Source organism: Podarcis bocagei (assembly GCF_964188305.1).
Source record: "Podarcis bocagei genome assembly, chromosome: 7".
In the NCBI taxonomy this organism is placed as follows: domain Eukaryota; kingdom Metazoa; phylum Chordata; class Lepidosauria; order Squamata; family Lacertidae; genus Podarcis; species Podarcis bocagei.
In genome coordinates, this window is record NC_138132.1 from 83,859,399 (window position 1) to 83,864,419 (window position 5,021).

Here is a 5,021-nt window from a genome sequence, read left to right on the forward strand (position 1 = left end):
TTGTAAGGGCCAACCAGAATGCGCATGGGTGAAGTGGTTTGTAAGGGCCAACCAGAATCCGCTGCCCGGGGTATTTTGAGAGACCTGACCTTGTTCAGATCCAGTTTAGCCCTGTATGTCCAATGTTCCAGAATCGATCAGCAGTAAAGGACACTAAACATTTCATGTACGTGAGACCAACCGTCTCAAGTCCATCCCTTATACACTTGGATGGCTCCTGCCTTGCACGGCATCAGTCCACGCGCATTATGCGAAGGGAGATTGCTGCCTGCAGTTTATCCTCAGCTGAATTCGCAGCTAACTCCTTTAGGATTGGGGCCGCCACCACAGCACCGCATTTGGGACTCTCAGCTGAAAGGATGAAGGACTTGGGGGCACTGAAAGTCTGATGCATTTAAGGGATATATTCGTAAGACCTTGTGATTGTTCACAGTATACTTGACCTGGCTTCGTTACCTTCTTTTGCTTTCAGGTGACGTTGTGGTGCACATTGGGATTATAGGCCCTGCACTGTCCACTGGGATAGAAACCATGCCGTTAACGGGGACCCTAGGGTGCAGGAGCTATGAGGGCGTGCATCTGGATAATCGGGCACAGCATTGTGCATTGGGCCAGGGCAGTGGCGTAGCGTGGGGGGTGCAGGGGGGGCCGGCCGCACCGGGCGCAACATCTGGGGGTTAGGGTTAGGGGGCGCAAATCCACGGGTTAGGGGGCGCAAATCCACGGGTTAGGGGGCGCAAATTACTTGCTTTGCCCTGGGTGCTGACAACCCACGCTACGCCACTGGGCCAGGGTCCGCACCATCAATCCGGTCTCAGGCCGCACCTTAACTACATCAATATGTCTTGGATCTCTCGGAGGGGAATGCGTTGGGCCGGAATGTTGCCCGCAATTAGGGCCAGAGCGGCAGCTGTGGGCCCCCCAGATGCTTTAGTTATCCAATTTTATTGTTGGTGAAGAAGCTTGCCATTATGAAAAGTTCTGTAGAAAACAATACCTCCCATTTTCAGTTTAGATTACTCAAAAGCCGAAGTTTGTTATTAGTGAAAATTCCAGTAGAAACAAAATTCTGTAGAAACAGTCTTGGCACATAAAGTAAAAGCTTTTAAACAACTTAGATCTGAAAAGAGTATCTACCATGCAAGAATATTGGCATAAAAGCCCATTTCTAATGGCCGGTATTCACATCCTTTAAGATGTTAACATGGAAGACACTTAAACCTGTTTTATATAAAGTTAATTGCATATAAATATGGTCTCACCATAACTGGCAGTCTTTATACAAGCCAGTTATTCAGTTTAACAGTTCTAAGTAAGTAATAGGCACTTTGCCCTTCTGATTTCCTCGTTCGCCCATCAACCAGTCTGAATCCATGCCAGGCATACTGTACACCGTTATTACCTCATCTGCAAGAAGTGATAATTCACTGCTATTCGCAGCATCATAATCATAAAGAACTCTGGCTTTTCTGTTGCCGCTTGCGGACTTCACGTCACCCAAGCTGGATGTAGCTGCTGCATTGCTTATTGAGGACAATGAGGCTGTAACAGAGGCAGAGGAGGCAGCTGTAGTAATAACGGAACTACTTGGAGCACAGCTTGACGAAGACTGGTGATTGTTGGCAAGGAACGTAGATGGAAAGCTTCCAAGCTGTTTCTGAAGGTCCAACATATACTGGCAACACTGTGCATAATACGTCATCTGAGCTTCTACAAAATCATTCAAACAGCGAAGGTGATGTGCATGTGTACAGCTGATGCCTTCCAACAGAAGTCTAGTAATTTCTGCTTGACGGTCAAACTCACTCTGGGCTATTCTGACTTCCTGTTCAGATGCAGCTCGAGCTTCTGCTAATTTAGCCTTTTTCAGTCTTGTTTTGGCAGCATCCAAGTCTAGTCTTTTATTTTGTAATAATTTGTGTTCCCTAGTAATTGTTTTATAATCTCCTTCTATAAAATTTCGCAGAGGCGTGAGGAAGTTTATTGCCGATGTCTGAATTAGTTCTCGGTCTGCTGCTCCAATTCGTCTTTGTGTTTCTCCACATTTAATGAGAGCATTTCCATATGCTGTTCCAGGACCAAACTCATTCCCAGCATCAATCATGTGCTGGCCCAGTATTTCTGGGTTATTCATACGACTTGGAGCTTTGCGGTCTAGTTTTTCATAGACAAACTCTTCCATTCTAGCATTTGGATTGGGTTGCAACAGCACCTCTGTCTGCTTCATAACCTTTTCTGTCCATTGCTTAGTACATTCTGCTTTGCACAGAAGATTTTCTAAGTGAGCATCCAATTCAGTCTTCTCTGCTTGCCCAAGTTTTTCTTCTGTAAACTGCACGGCGCGGCTGAGGACCTCTTCTGAAGGCCGGCGGAGGGCAAAAGTCTTTGCTCCCCCCCGCCTGCCTTCCCCCCGCCTGCCCCGGGCGATCTTAAAATGCTGGCGGGCGGGAGCAAAGCGTTCGCTGCCGACCCCCAACATTTTAAAATCTCCCCCTGTCCCGGGGAGATTTTAAAATGCTGGGGGTCGGCAGCGAACGCCCCCAGCATTTTAAAATCTCCCCGGGAAGCGCTCCCGCTGCCCCCGGACCTCTTTTGAAGCAAGGGGCGGTGGGGAGAAGCGATCTCCCCGTGCTCCGAAGCGGGGTGGGGGGGCGGGAGCACCTGCCCCAGCCGCCAGGCTTCGTAGCGCTGCTGCGAAGCCGGGCGGGGGGTGGGAACACCTGCCCCAGCCACCCCGCTTCGGAACGCTGCTCCGAAGCGGGGTGGGGGGGCGGGAGCACCTGCCCCAGCCGCCGGGCTTCGTAGCGCTGCTGCGAAGCCGGGCGGGGGGCGAAAGTCTTTGTCCCCCCCTGCCTGCCTTCCCAGGGGCTTTTAAATCGCCCCGGACAGCGGAGAAGTCCTCCGCTGTCCCGGGGCGATTTTAAAATGCCGCCCACCAGCATTTTAAGATTGCCCGGACAGCGCAGAAGTCCTCCGCTGTCCCGGGGTTTTTTAAAATGCTGGGGGTGGGAAGAAAAGCCCTTATCCCCCCCCCCCAGCCTTCAGAAGAGGTCCGGGGACAGACTGTCCCCGGACCTGGTCTGAAGGCGGTTTCCCTAGGAACGCATTAATTGATTTTCAATGCATTCCTATGGGAAACCGTGCATCGCAAGACGAAAAAACCGCAAGACGAAGAGACTTGCGGAACGAATTAATTTCGTCTTGCGAGGCACCACTGTATAGTAATTGGTCATGGGGACATAGGGAGGGTCTCTTGTGAAGGGAGGGGCAGCAGCAGCCCAGTTGGAAGAAACAGAGTTTGTTGTGAGCAGGACTGCAGTGGCATCATACCCTATTGTAAGGAGGAAACAGGGGCCCTCTCTGTGGGGGTGTCTGGGAGGGGGAAGGTGCTTTTGTGTGCCTCTTCTCTCCATTTTCCCCAAAGACTGCGGCCCTCTGTGAATCCTCAGCAGGAAGAGGCCCCCTTGTAAATCTCTCTTGTAAATGGAATTTTGCTGACACATTCCTGAAGGCCAGGCAGCTGCCAGGGCCATAAGCCCTGTGGCTAGCAGAGCAGGGCTGAGTCAGGCAAAGGTCAAAGGATGGAAGCAGCAATGGGGGAGCAGTGGGGTGATCTGTTCTAGATGCAGAAGTCAAATGGACAAGGCCCGTGCTTGGAGAAAACAAGGAGGCAGCCTGAGCCATTGGGGTCCAAGTGTAGTTGCAAGTCAGCTGCTGCTGCATTAAAGGCCAGAATTTGTTGGCTGCTTTGGTGTCAAGATGCTTTGCTTGTGCAGTTTTGTGGCTTTGTGGGTGTGGAGGCCTGTGTAGCAGAGATACCTGCCCCTGAATTGAGCAAATATGCATGTGATAAGGATGGGGAACCCTATGGGGAGGGTGCACACCTTGAGTAACTGGAGCATGTGCTTTGCATACAGAAAATCCCTGGTTCCCCCTCCAACAGCCTCCCTGTGACAGGGCCTTCTCAGTGGCAGTTCCCTCCTTCTGGAATGCCCTCCTTAGTGAGGTGTGTCGTCTCATCACTGAGTTTCAGGGAAAATTTTAAAACATTCCCAGGCAATTTGATGGATTTTTAAAACATTCCCAGGCATGTTCCTGGTGACCTGAAGATCACTGGTTGAGAATGTTTTTGTAATGCATTTAAACGGTATTTATTTGTTGTTTTTAAAAATTATTTTATCATTGTTGTATCTGCCACAAGTAACAACAACAACAACAACAACGATAAAGACAAAAGCAGCTTCAAATCCACGTTAAACTGCAGTGTGGATGAGCACTTAGCCAGCTGTGTTTGCCTTTGTGTGAATGCAGTTTCAGTGTGAATAGAGAAAACCAGTCCTCCTTGCTTCAGAACTCTGACTCTTCCCATGAGCTGGTTGTGATTTTCTCCCCACCAGTACACCCGTTTTCAAGGTATTTAGGGTTGCTAATGTGAACATAGTATGGAATAAAGATGGCTCCTTTATCCACCCACTCTCAAAAAAGAAAGCACGTTTAGTTCACAGGCTCACACTTTTGCAAAACCTTTTCAGGGAGCATCTCCTCTTTCTGAGGACAGTTTTATTACTGCTTTATTCCATGGGATTTGCTCTCACACCAGGCCCACTCAGTGGGCAAACAAGGTGTCACAATCCCCAAGGCTCTCCCCAAGCCCCAGAAGAATGAAAAGCCAGGGAAATAAAAAGGGACAAATTGCACCAGCAAGGCGCCAGCCTCCAGGGAGCACGAGCCATGGGGATGAGTCACAGGCACATGGATAGGGGCCAAGTTGGGAAGGTGAATGAACAAAAGGAGGTTGCGGCAGTGTGCAGAGCAGCCATTGTTCAAGGCTTGAACCCTGTACGTGCCAGCTAGCGTTGTCCATTTATAGGTGCTCAACCTTGACTTTGGAGCTCCGCGAGAGATTGTTCCACTGTCCTTTGTGCTTCTGATTCATAGAATCATAGAATCATAGAATCATAGAGTTGGAAGAGACCACAAGGGCCATCGAGTCCAACCCCCTGCCAAGCAGGAAACACCAT

The 5,021-nt window shown here is 49.8% G+C and overlaps 1 pseudogene across 1 annotated transcript; it reads right to left on the reverse strand.

Annotated features, from left to right (window-relative positions):
• Positions 1-945: 945 nt before the first annotated feature.
• Positions 946-2,348, reverse strand: LOC308592187 (endophilin-B1 pseudogene; annotated as a pseudogene). Its single transcript has one exon. The product of its transcript is annotated as an endophilin-B1 pseudogene (transcript).
• Positions 2,349-5,021: the final 2,673 nt, after the last annotated feature.